At 35.2% G+C, this 13,504-nt stretch overlaps 1 pseudogene; it reads right to left on the reverse strand.

Moving 5' to 3' along the window:
* Positions 1 to 549: 549 nt before the first annotated feature.
* Positions 550 to 1,001, reverse strand: LOC118840760 (annotated as a pseudogene).
* Positions 1,002 to 13,504: the final 12,503 nt, after the last annotated feature.

Consider the following 13,504-nt stretch of genomic DNA (forward strand, 5'->3'; position numbering starts at 1 on the left):
GTTTATTGACATTTAGAATATAGTTCCACATTGTTTTTTTAGAATGCTTTGAGTAATTCTCCACTCCACTAACATTTTAATAGTGCACCAATCTTTCCACACTCTCCCCACAATTTCCTTTTCCTTTTTTTATTTTTGTTCTTCTTAGCAAATCTAATGGGTATAAGCCACACTCTCAGAATTATTTTAGTAAGCATTTCTTCCCAATTTTTTATTATTTCCTTGAGATTCTATGTATTTTATTACTTAAAATGAATTCTGTTTTACTTTTCTACATCTTTAAAGTAATCCTTTGGTAGGTAGTTGTTATGTCTAATTGCCCTATGATACCACCCATCATCCCTGTGATTTCTCAGACTGAGGTAACCCTCCATAGCCACCTCTTCCCTATATGTATGGTATTCACATATTAGAATGTAAATTCCATCAAAACAGGGACTGTCTTTCACTTTGTATCAGTATACTCAGTTTAGTATCATGTCTGGACATATTAAGCAGTTATTTTTTTTGTTAGATGTGACTTTATTATTTTAGTACATAAACCAAACTTTATGCAACCAGAGCAGAAGCTGTCAATGATTCATATTTCCAAATGGGTGGCAGCACTCTCTTGGTCTTTACCGAGCCAGTCAGTGAATTCGGCTCTTGTTCAGAATCAGACAGAATTTAGAATCCTTATCCTTTCTGTTTCTCTCAAGATGCTTTCGAACAGCAACAGCTTTCTTGATCAAGTGATAAAGATCTTCAGGAAGATCAGGGGCAAGTCCCTTGGACTTTAGAATTCTCAAAATTTTGTTGCCACTCACAAAGCATACTTGTGCCATGCCATAAGAATCCCTCAGGATCACACCGATCAGGGAGGGCATCAGGCCCTTTTTGGCCACCTTGTAGATCTGCTTCTTCACGTTGTCCGAGGTGAGCTTCAGCTACGTGGGCATGCTGCAGCAGTATGGCAGAGCCAACTGGGACAGGCCCTTCCTGGAAGCATGCATGTGATCCATGATGGCAATGATCAGGCAGCAAAAGAGAGATATTAAGCAATTATTAAAGAATATTTTATTCATTCATGACACTAAATCAACTTAGGTAGTATTGTCCTTTCATATTATATTGACACAGTCAAATGTGAGCTATTATTATTTCTCCAATTATTTAAGTCTCCACACACTACCCCCCTCTATCTCCCTCCTTTTTCCTATCACCTCACATATTCCCCTTTATACCATAAGCTGGTTTCTGACCATCTTCTTGGCCATAGACTGGATGGAAGAACTAACTTGTATGTACTTTTCTTGATCTTTTTCCCTCGGGTATATTTTTTAAATCTTTTTTTTTTGTCTAGGGAGGTGGCCTGCCTGGGAAATTTAACCTTGCTGACTTAAACAGAAGCTTAATCAGCTTTATCTTCCACTCTTCGCTCAATCTTCACTCACCACATACTACCTGTAGCCAAGCCCTGCTGGTTATACTTCCAAAAGATCTCTCCCACCCATTCCTTTCTTTTTACTTAAATTGAAATTACTTAAATCAACCAGTTAATCATTTAAATCTCCTTGGAATTAGAATAATAAGCTTTTTCACTGTATCCTCTAGCTATTAGTTGCCCCACTGAAATGAATATACATACACCTATATTACACATATTATAATATATAAAATACAAATATTTAAATAGAAATAGTGTATTTTTGTTTGGTCATTTGAGTCACATCTGTGATGCTTTTTGGTGTTTTCTTGGCAGACATAGTAGAGTAGTTTGACGTTTTACAGATGAGGAACTGAGGCAAAAAGCATCAAGTGACTTGCCCAAGGTCACACAGCTAGTAAGTGTCTGGATTTGAACTCATAAAGATGAGTCTTCCTGACTTTAGGCCCACTGTGCCACCTAGCTGCCCTCTATGTGTATGTATGTGTGGGGGAATTCCCGACACATGCATTTACATATACACACATGCATGCATACACATGTGTATGTATGCTATTTTATCTGTCTACTATTTCCTCTTTTAGAATATTACCTCCTTGAGGCCATGGATTGTTCCATCTTCCTCATTTTATAAGCAGTGCCAACTTATAGCAAGTGCCAAGTGCTTGCCTAGTAAATATTTGTTGTGGATTGATTGTTCAAATGAATCAGGTTAAGTGAGGTTAGGAAGATTGGCTATTTGAACTCCTGTCTCACTATAACCTTTACTTGGCCATCCTTAAAACTAGTCTCTCTTAGGATATGAGAGTTGTTTTAAAGGAATATTTAAAAGAAATAGGTGCTCCTTACTCCAGTACTAATAGGAAGGTTCTATTTAATATCAGAGATGAGTAAGAGACTGGAATGAATACAGGACTTAGATTTTGACAGCATTTTATAAACTTGACTCAATTCACTGCTTTGTGGTTCTTTTTTTGTATATAAAATTAGGGGGTTGGACAATATGAGGTCCATTTCAATTTTAGATTTTAACTATAATTCATAGAATTTTAAGCTTAGAAGAGACTTTAGAGAGTCTCTATCCTAACTTTACTATTTTACAGGTGAGGAAATTGAATTGCCAAGAGATAAAGGACTTTTCCCAAGGTAATAAGACTGGCTGTTTTTATAGAACAAGGATAAGAACCCAGGTTTCTTGACTTCCAATCCAAGTGCTAATTGGCTGCTTTTGATACTGTTTCTCCTATTTATTGTCAGGCCATGGAGAGTGAAATTCTTTTGAGGCCCAATATTCAAATGGAGTTTTGAGTTGTTGACTTCTTCCAGAAGTTGTAATGTCTCTTTTTTAGAGAAGTAATGAAACTTTAGATGCACAAAGATTTAGCCAAAACAATGTCCTTGCTTTCTACTCCCCTACCAGGTGCAACCTTTAAATGAGAGAAGGATTGATATTCAAAACCTGCAGGACTGGCCTGTAATTTTCAGGACAGGTGGCACCCTTACTCAGGAGACCTTATAATCCAGACGGCTGGCTAGAAGGTGAGAACAGAAGAGCAGAGGTTTAGCACCTGAATTTGGGGATATGTCAATCTTTCTTACCCACAGAGACCCAGATTTCTTTAAGTGTTTGTCCTTGAACTGGACTGTCTAACTCTGACATTGTTAGTTTCACTGGGGCAGTCAGCCTCATTCTTATACTGGATAGAGGATGGTCAGTGATCAAGGACAAATTTGCCTTACCTTTAGTCCCTGTGCTGTGTGGTTTTGGAGAACATGAGAGGAGTGGGAGGCTGGGTGTACTGAAAATAATTAGTGGTGTAACTTACTCCCTAGCCTTTGTTGAAAATAACTAGTAGGAATACGCTGCAAAGAAGTGCATTTTTTAAAATGGTAAAAAAATAGAGACATTTCACAAATCTCTATATAGGATCCTATTCTTACAGTTGTAAAGGACCTCAGCAGCCATCTAGACAAATAACCTCACTTTACAGAAGAGGAAACTGATGTCAAGAGAGGTTTGTCACCTTTCCAAGGTCGTACAAATATCACCATTTGCATCATAGATGGGATCTGATTAAAGATCATCTCAGCGCATATCCTTTGATACTTTCAGTAAGTCAGCAGTAATTTATTAAGCACTTACTGTGTGCCAGCCACCGTGCTTAGTACTGGGGATATAAAGAAAAGCAAAACAAACAAGCAAAAACAACAACAAAGTACACCACCAAAAAACCTAATTCCTTCCCTTATGGAAATTGTATTCCAACGGAGTAAACAATATGGAAACATCCATGTGCAAAGGAGATATATAAGATATATACAAGACAAATTGTAGTTAATTTCACAAGAAAACATTAAGGGGGACCAGGGAAAGCTTCTTGCAGAAGGTAAGATTTTTGCCAAAACTTGGAGGAAACTGGGAAGGGGGTATGTGTGGAGAGGTGAAGAAGGAGAGCCTTCAGGTTAGTCACGTCTTGTTCAAGGAACAGTCACCAAATAGAAGAATACGTGAAGGGAGTAAAGTATAAAAAGACTAGAAAGGTAGGTGTCAAGGACCAAACAGTAGGAGGGGCTGAGGTGACATGGTCAGACTTATGTTTTAGGAATATAACTTTGGTACCTAAGTGGAAAATGGACTGGAGTTGGGAGAGACTTGAAGAAAGGAGACCAACCAGAAGGCTATTACAGTGTTCCAGGCATGAAGTGATGAAGGCTTCTACTAAGGAGGTGTAAATATCAGAGGACTAACGGGGGTATATTTGAGAGATGCTGAGAAAGTAGGTGCCATCTTCCACTCCTCATTCTTTCTCACCATTCACAACCAATCTATTGTAAAGCACCTAGATTGTAAGCCTGGGTGATTGGTAGAATGGTGGGGATTATTATTCAGTCTTTTCAGTTGTGTGCAACTCTTTTGTGACCACATTTGGGGTTTTCTTGGCAGAGATACTGGAATGATTTACCATCTCCTTCTCTAGATCACTTGAATAACTGAGGCAAACAAGGTTAGGTGACTTGCCCAAGGTCACACAGCTAGTAAGTGCCTGAGGTCAACATTTGAACTAATCAGGATGACTCTTCCTGACTGCAGACCCTGAATGGTGGTACCTTGTATAACAGGAAAGTTCATAAGAAGGGAGAATACTTGTACTGTGTGCCTAATTGATTTGGTCTAAGGAAATTGAAATCTTATGCTCTAAAACAATGTGAATCGTCATTATTCTTACTATTACAACAGCAAAGTTTCTCAAAGGGCTAATCAGGAATTCTCCAGCATTGTGGGATGTTCAGGGTTCTGGGAAGATGCTTTCTGATCCCCCAAATGAGTTCTCTATCTAATATCAGAAACTTAAACTGTTTCCTCAGGAAAATGCAAATACCTGCGACAAGTGACAATACTTTAAGCTCTTTATTGTGAGTTACCTCTTAGAGGCTGGTACTTCCCTGCTTTCTTAAACAAAAGGTATTAAGTGACTTAAAAGTAGCTAGGTGGTACAGTGGGTAGAGTGCCAGGGCTAGAGTTAAGAAGATCTGAGTTTAAATCCAGCCTCAGGCACTTAGGAGCTGTGTGACTCTGGGGAAGTCTCTTAAACTCTGTTTGCTTCATTTTGTTCAGCTGTAAAAATATGGATCATAATAACAGCATCTACCTTGCAGGCTTGTACTGAGGGGATCAAATGAAGTAATGTTTGTAAAGAGCTTAGCACAGTGCTGCAGGTAGGTGGTGCAGTGGATAGTGAAGGGTTTGGAGTCAGTGAGACTCCAGAGGTCTGAAAGAGTTAGACAAGACTGAAATAACACACACACACACACACACACACACACACACACACACACACCCCACCAACAACAACAGCAACAGAGTGCCTGGAAAATAGTAGGCACCTGCTCTGCACACATTCTTTACTTAAAGCTTGGAGTGAATTAAATCTTCTTGAACAGCCAGTTTTGATGACAGGCAGGTAGTGGCCATGAAGACCCTGACCACATTGGTGAGGACTCAAGGGGAAGGATATGCTGCCCCCAAAGCTTTCCATCCATAATGACAAGCTCATAGAATCATGGACTTAACATTGTGAGGGATTCGAGAGTTCTAGTCTGCCTGCCTCTTTTTTTTTTCCAATGAAGAAAATGAGACTGAATGTAAGTAATTGGCTTGCCTCAAATCCCTTAACTAAGAATGTAAAATTCAAATTTCTCCTACGTCACAGTTTCACTTTGGATAAGTTCTGTTCTATGCATAGATCTCTGTTCTTATGGTTGATTTGAAACCATTCTACACAGAGGGGATTGAGAACTCTGATCGATTTATTCATTCAATCATTCAATAATAATTTATTAAAAGCCTACCAAGGGCAAGGGGTTGTGTTAGGTACAAAAGTGGTTCTGACTCTATATCAAAGTAATTATACTATCATCAGAAAAAAAGAGCTCAACTTTTTTTTTAAAGAAAAAAGGAATTTATCGGCACATATGTGACCCTGGGCAAGTTGCTTGCCCCTGTTTGGTTCAGTTTTCTTATCTGCAAAATGAGAGGGAGAAGAAAACTACTCCAGTCTCTTTGCCAAGAAAATCTACAATGGAGTCAAGAAGAATTGGACACAACTGAAAAATGACTGAACAGCAACATCCTTAACTGAATCATCTTAATCCAAGGGTGGGGAACCTGTGGCCTTGAGGCCACATATGGACCTCTCAGTTCTTCAAGTGTGGGCCTTGGACTGAATCCAAACTTCACAGAACAATTTCCTTAATAAAAGGATTTTTCTGTAAAACTTGGACTTATTCAAAAGGCTACACTGAAGGACTTAGAAGGCCACATTTTGCCTCCAGGCTGTAGGTTCCTCACCCCTGTCCTAATATCTGCTGCTTATGCGAAATCAATTTGAATAAGATTTAGTGCCTATAAACTAGAGGACTGAAACTCACAATAAGAAACAAGTGTACTGTGGCCATGAGTGTCACAAAAAAACCATAATTCCATGTTTCCTTCAATGTCATGAAAGTTAAACAAACTTAGTTAATAATAATTATATTTAATAATTATATCAATTATAGAATAATTATATTGATAATTAATAATAATAATCTTGTATATCTTTTAAGAAAATTAGCCTTGTTAGATAGGTTCTATAGGTAAGCTAAATCAGGTAACAGATTAAATGATTTAGAGGGCTCACCAGGTACCAGTTTGAGAGGGGAAATTTACATATCACCAATTTCACTGAGAAAACTCATGAAATATAGAAGCAAAAGGTCTAAATAACACAATGATGGTCATCAATATTAAATAGTATCAAGTCTCCTTGCCATCTGATAGTTGTTGTTTAGCCATTTTTCAGTCATGTCAGACTCTTTATGACTCCATTTGGGGTTTTCTTGGAAAAGATACTGGAGTAGTTTTCCATTTCCTGCTTCAGTTCATTTAACACATGGGGAAACTGAGGCAAACAGGGTTAAGGATCATATAGATAATAAGTGTCTGAGGCCAGATTGGAATTCATGGAGATGAGTCTTCTCAATTCCAAGCCCAGTGCATTATTGACTGTACCACCTGGTGTAACCTGGAAACCCACTCCCAGTATTTATTTAATCAGGGCATTTCATCTTGAGTTCCAGATGTCCTATATAGTCCTCTGCTCCTTGGAAATATCTTTCTTTGAACATTCTGGAATAGGCCTCATTCTCAGGGCAACTCCGAAGGGGGATCCTCCTAGCAGATCTACTTCTCTGCTTCCAAGTCACTTTCAGAGCTACCTAGGCAATTCTGATAAAATCTTCCATTAATAAGACTCAATACAATGCAGTACAACCTCCCAAATTTGTTTTATAAGTAATTAGTTCATGTGGAGAAAACTAACTCAAACCTTATTAACAACAGAAGTATTAGGACAACAAATTAGGACCCTATAATTCGCCTGAAACTTCAGAGAATTTCAGTTTTTACATCCCACTTGATCTTTCTATCTAGACTCAAATCCTATACCTGATATGAGCAATATCATCTAGGTGCTAAAGAAAGAGGGTCTGACTTAGATAATGAGCCCTCTTATCCCTTAGTATTATCAAGCAGAGACTTGAAAGTAGGAGAAAAAAAAGCATATGATTTAAAAATACTTTATAATTATTAATGAAATTTTACACATAACAAAGGTAATTCAATTTTGAGAACTTAATTCTAAAACATACTCAAGGTTGGGAGTGGTCTTAATTTCTCAAGCTTTAATATTTTAGAATTTTACAAAATGTCTTTAGCAGGGCTTCATAAGATCTTATGATCTTCCCTAAATAGAAAGTCCCCAAAGAACCTCACTGACAAAGATAACTTAAAGGGTCTTTGCTACCTTTTCTCCCAATGATAAATTATTATCATCATCCATTTTTTGAAATAAAATATATTCCTTTAAATATTTAACAGTTTTCAAACATTTTGACTGAATTCTTTTAACAGTTCAATTCCTAATCTAACACCATGCATACTGAAAGAGAAGTTACTTTTCTCAGAGCATTTCTGATTCAATGGTTTCCCAAATTTTACAATATTAGAAAAAATTTTAGAAACATAATAATATATACAATATCACGTATTTAAAACTTGAAACAAAACTTACTGGCAGTCAGATGACATTAGTTCAGTTGAATGAATTTCCAAATTTTCTTATATAAATTTTAATTCATTTTATCACTTTTGGCATTTTGTACTGATTATATTAAAGGCCATATATAACACTTTTCATTCACTAAAATTTATAGAGTGCTTATCATGTGCTAAGCTGTACTAAGCATTTTACAATTATTATATGATTTGATCCTTACAATAACTCTGGAAGGTGGGTGTTATTATTGTCCTCTTTACAAATTAGGAAACATGTAAAAAGAGAGATGAAGTAACTTGCTTAAGGTCATAAGACTAATACATTTCTGAGATCTAATTTGAATTCAGGTTTTCTTTATCTACACATTAACCCACCATGTGCCTTAATGCCAAAGAGCAAATGTATTTTATATTAAATATACCACACTTATACTAATAGGACAAGATCTCTCTCTTTAATGAGACCACATTATAATTTAGTTTCAGGACAAACATCAACCACATCAGATATGGATTTATAATCACAAATGGTAACATTCAAAATTTCAGTTTTTGATGGACCATTATCTGCTAGTGCTTCTAATTGCAGGGCCCACATTTCAGTCAGTTCATATTTAAAAAAAAAAAATGTGGTGGCACTCTCACCTCCATGTGATGATTTTTTTTTGTTTTTTTCTTTAAAATTGTCCAGTGAAGCAAATCAATTCCTTTGAGTTCTAAACCAACCCCACCTATATACTTTAAGAGAGTGGATAAAGTTCACTCTTCACCTTTCTGTTAGGGTCATAGGGAGGGGCTTCACAAGGCAGCTCACATTCCCATTCCCACTTCTTTGGAACTCATGAGGTCATCAGGATTGGGACTGATCTCTTCAAATGGTCTTTCTACGACAGAGTATTATCTATCTGAAATTGCAAATAGACATTTTCTTTAAAAGTTTCTCAAATTCTTCTTATCTCAAAGCAATCAAACCCTTCTCAAACCTCTTAAACTTTCTTTCTTTTCCTTTTATATCACTCTAGTGGATTTTGATTAAAGGGTACCAACTTCGAAACCAACATTTCATTTTACATTCTGATTCCTCACTTCTCTTTACCTACACTATTTTCTTAAGTCTATCTTATATTATTTCTTAATCACATTCTAGCCTAATATTTCATTGCATAGATTATTTTAATTTAGGTGGACTTTCTACTAATTTACCTAAACAATATTTAATTCTGTTGAATCATTTCACACTAGATTAAGTTCTCATTATTCTCCAAGTGGATGAAATCAACTTCTACTTAGAATAATACATCTATCACAAGGAAGGGGAGAGAGGTGTGGACTCTTGAGCTTAATCTTAATCCCAGCTGCAAAATCCTCAAATTCACCAAAATATTTTAGCAGTTAGCATAATTTGGAAATTTGTAAGACAGATATTACATTTCAGTTACAATTTTTAGTCTTTAGTTTGTAATGCCATAAATTCCTACAAAGTAGGAAAAAGATTTCCTTCCTTTTCTTTTCTGTCTTTATCTCTGCAATTTCCATCCTGTCCAGGATTGTGAAGGCAGAGAGAAAATAAAAACACTCTTTTGCAATTTTTCCTCCTTATCTTCTACTGAGAGCCTAATCAAAAGTCAGTGAAAATCCCTGCTTAGTAGTACTGATATCTGAGATAGGTGTTTTGAGATTCCACCCTTCTAAGTATTCTTTCTGTGCTGTCTCACAGCATTTTAATGGGTGATGAGGTGTTTGTTTCCAAAGTTCTGCAAGATAAAAAGACCTTGTGTTCACTAGGGAACTTCTGAAGCAGAACCCCCATCAAAGCTACCTCATTGCCTATATCACCCCTTTCCTTGTCCCACCAAATATTTACTTCCTTCTTCTCTGATTATTCCCTACAGAAGTGATTTATTTTTAAAATTAATTTAGTTTTAGATTTCAATATTCACTTCCATAACATTTTGAGTTCCAAATTTTCTTCCTCTCCTCCACCCCAAGATGGTGTGCAATCTTATATAGACTCTATAGAAACATTCATATTAAACACATTTTCACATTAGTCATGCTGTAAAGAAGAATTAGAGCCAATGGGAGTAACCATGAAAAATAAGAGACAACAACAACCAAAAGATAGCAAATAGTATGCTTTGATCTGCATTCAGATTCCATAGTTCTTTTTCTGTATGTGGATAGCATTTTCCATCATGAGTCTTTTGGAGATGTTTTAGATCCTTCATTGCTAAGAAGAGGTAAGTCTATCAACATCACATGATGTTGCTGTAACTGTACAATGTTCTGGTTCTGCTCACTTCACTCAGCATCAATTAAAGGCATAATACTTCATAAGGAAATTTTGAAGAGGATCCCAATTCAGAAAGATATTCTAAAGCCTCTGCATGTCATGAATAATTCAACAGAGATGAAGAACATGTTAACTTTCATAAAAGAAGCCTATAAGAAGCTGGAAGCCTCCTGAGTTCTTGTACTATATAATTGTGGACAATTTAATATTTATAAATCAGTGAAAATGATTGTTACCTTTAATGGTCTTTAGATATTATAGATGATAAGACCACAATGCCTCTTCTTCTTGCACAAATGAGAAAGAATAAAAAGAAATTTGTTCAAGACCTATTTCTCCTTATTCTTCCTAAATTTGGAGAATTTGATTTTCCAACCAATAACCACTTGCTGATAAGAGAATGTACTTTGACCAAAGATCAGACAAAAGTCTGAGTGCAAGATGTAGGATTGTGAGCTTACCCAGTGATAGCCATGAAAGATCCCCTTGAGGTTTCCAAAATTGTTAAAAGGAACTCCTGGTTCAGGCCTTGCCCTGGACAACTAAAGGCAAACTCAGGAAATGACAAAAGATTTTATTGGCAGACCAAGGCATCGAGGAATTGGAGTGGGACTGCCCACCCCCTTTCCCAACAACTCTTAATGAAATTTTACCCCAGGAACTAAGACCTCTTTATTGATAAAATAAACATTCTTTAGAATGGTGATCATATCTCATTGAATGTGAGACATGGCTAACAGGCTGAAGAGTAAGAGGAAGCCCTTCTACCCCAACTTAAGAAGGACAATGCCTACCACTTACTTGGTGGGTTGATCCATCAATTAAACTGCCAGCATTTAAGTGCCTTCTATGTGCCAGGTTATGATGCTAGGAAATGGGGAAATAGAGATAAAAAGGAAATAATACTTGTCCTCAAAGAGCTTTTATTAAACTGAACAAAATATATATGAATATAAGTGTGCACAAAATGTGTATAAAGTATATAAAGGAAATTTTGAGAAGAGCAGGATATACAGCTGTTGGAGGAAGAGAAGAACATAGTGTGCTGCTGGATAATTAATAATAACTGAGGAAACAATCTGAGCTATGTGACTTATTATTAAAACAAGAATGATAAATGGATCAATGGATTCTACAGTCAGTCCAAAGACATGGAATACAGAGTGAGATAGACTTTCATGGATTAAAAACAATTAATCAAATAAGACCAATTAATTAAAAGAAACAATTAATAGAATACAAACCAGGATACAGAATTAGGTAATCTGATTTCTAATTGGAAGAAAGATTAGGGAATTTCTAAAATTGGAAAGAGAGAGTGACAGGTGAATACCCTGGAATCAGAAAAAGAGGTGTCCCACTCCCCGTAAGTGTCTATACTTAACAGAAAGAAAATGGAAACAACTGATTGATACAGAGGCAGTTTTCAGATATGACACATGTGTTTCTTGAGATGTATAATTGTGAGAAAACTCCATTAACCTTCAGATCTGATTGGGTTTCTGGGTAGCATAACTTAAGTCCTTAGTTAAGGGTCTTTAAGCAACAGGTAGAGGTGGTCCAGCTTCCCAGTAACATAGGGCTAAGTTCAAACAACGCAATAAAGTTTTCTCACAATATCTATAATTGGATAAAGTTTTCTCATAAGACAGAAATTGGACTAGACCCACAATTGCACAATTGAATAAAAAGGAATCTCAGATAGATCCAGAATTGACTTACAAAGAGCAAGTGTGGTTCACTCAATTCCCACAATAATGTAGAAGGCAAATTATATAGAAATTATTCATTGAACAATATATTTATTTAAATATATTTAAAAGTGAATATTTAAAAATAGACAAAGAAAAGTAAAACAAAGCATGAAAGAGTAAGAAAGAAAAATCCAGTAAAATTAAGGTATAGAGATAGCAGAAATAAAAAATATGTAAATATTTATTTTGGGATTATACATATGAATTATATATAATATGATATAATATAATTACATATTAAAGTAATATACTAAATATAATAATTATATATATATATATATATATATATATATATATATATATATATATATATATATATATATACATATTAGCTTTAAGTGCATGTGTTTAAAGAACAACTGAAAACAAGATGCACTAATTGATGGGCATCCCTGCAATTTCCAGTTCTTTTCAACCACAGAGAGCTGCTATAAGTATTTGGGAACATATAGGTTCTTTTTCTTTTTTTCCTAATCATCTTTGGAAATAGACCTAGTAGTGGTATTTCTGGGTCAAAGACTATAGGCAGTTTAATAAGTCTTTGAGCATAATTCCAGATTCCTCTCCAAAATAGTTTGATCAGTTCTCAATTCCACCTACAATGAATTAGTGTACCAATTTTTCCACATCCCTTCCAACATTGGTTACTTTATCTCTCAATCATTTTACCCAATCTGATATGTATAGCATGATGTCTCAAGTTTTGATTTGCATTTATCTAATCAGTAATGATTTAGAACCTCTTTACAAGACTTTAAATAATTTTGATTTCTTTATCTAAAAACTGCCTGTTCATATTCTTTGACCATTTATCATTTGGGGAATGATTCGTATTCTTGTAGATTTTACAATATAATGAAGAGTGAAATGAGCAGAACCAAACATTGTATGTAGTAAAAGCAATATTATCTTAAAAATACTTTTTAGGGAATAAGTCATTTTGATATATAAATACCCAATTTAACTACATAGAACCTATGAAGGAAGACACTATCTGCATCCAGAGAAAGAACTGATAAATAGAAGTATATATCAAAGGATTTTACATATATATATATATATATGTCTATATTTGTTTATGTGCATATACATATATGTGTGTATATGTGCATGTATAAATACATACATACATATATATATACATATATATATATATATATATTTGTGTCTAATGGTAGCCACCTTGGGTGGGTGGAAAGAAAAAGAAAAGAAAAAAAGAAATTTACATAATAACATTATTATATATTTAAAAGGAATAGCAAGTTGTACATAATAGATTTGCAGTTTCATGTACAATCACCTTTTTTTACTATACTATATTATGGAAACACTTGTTTTATTCCATAAATTAAAAGTCAAATAAAAAATTTAAAAAGAGAAACCAAAGATACCACTTGATGAAATTGCATTTTAATTTCTAGCGTTATATGTTTGTG

This window comes from Trichosurus vulpecula, chromosome 3 (assembly GCF_011100635.1).
Source record: "Trichosurus vulpecula isolate mTriVul1 chromosome 3, mTriVul1.pri, whole genome shotgun sequence".
NCBI lineage: Eukaryota > Metazoa > Chordata > Mammalia > Diprotodontia > Phalangeridae > Trichosurus > Trichosurus vulpecula.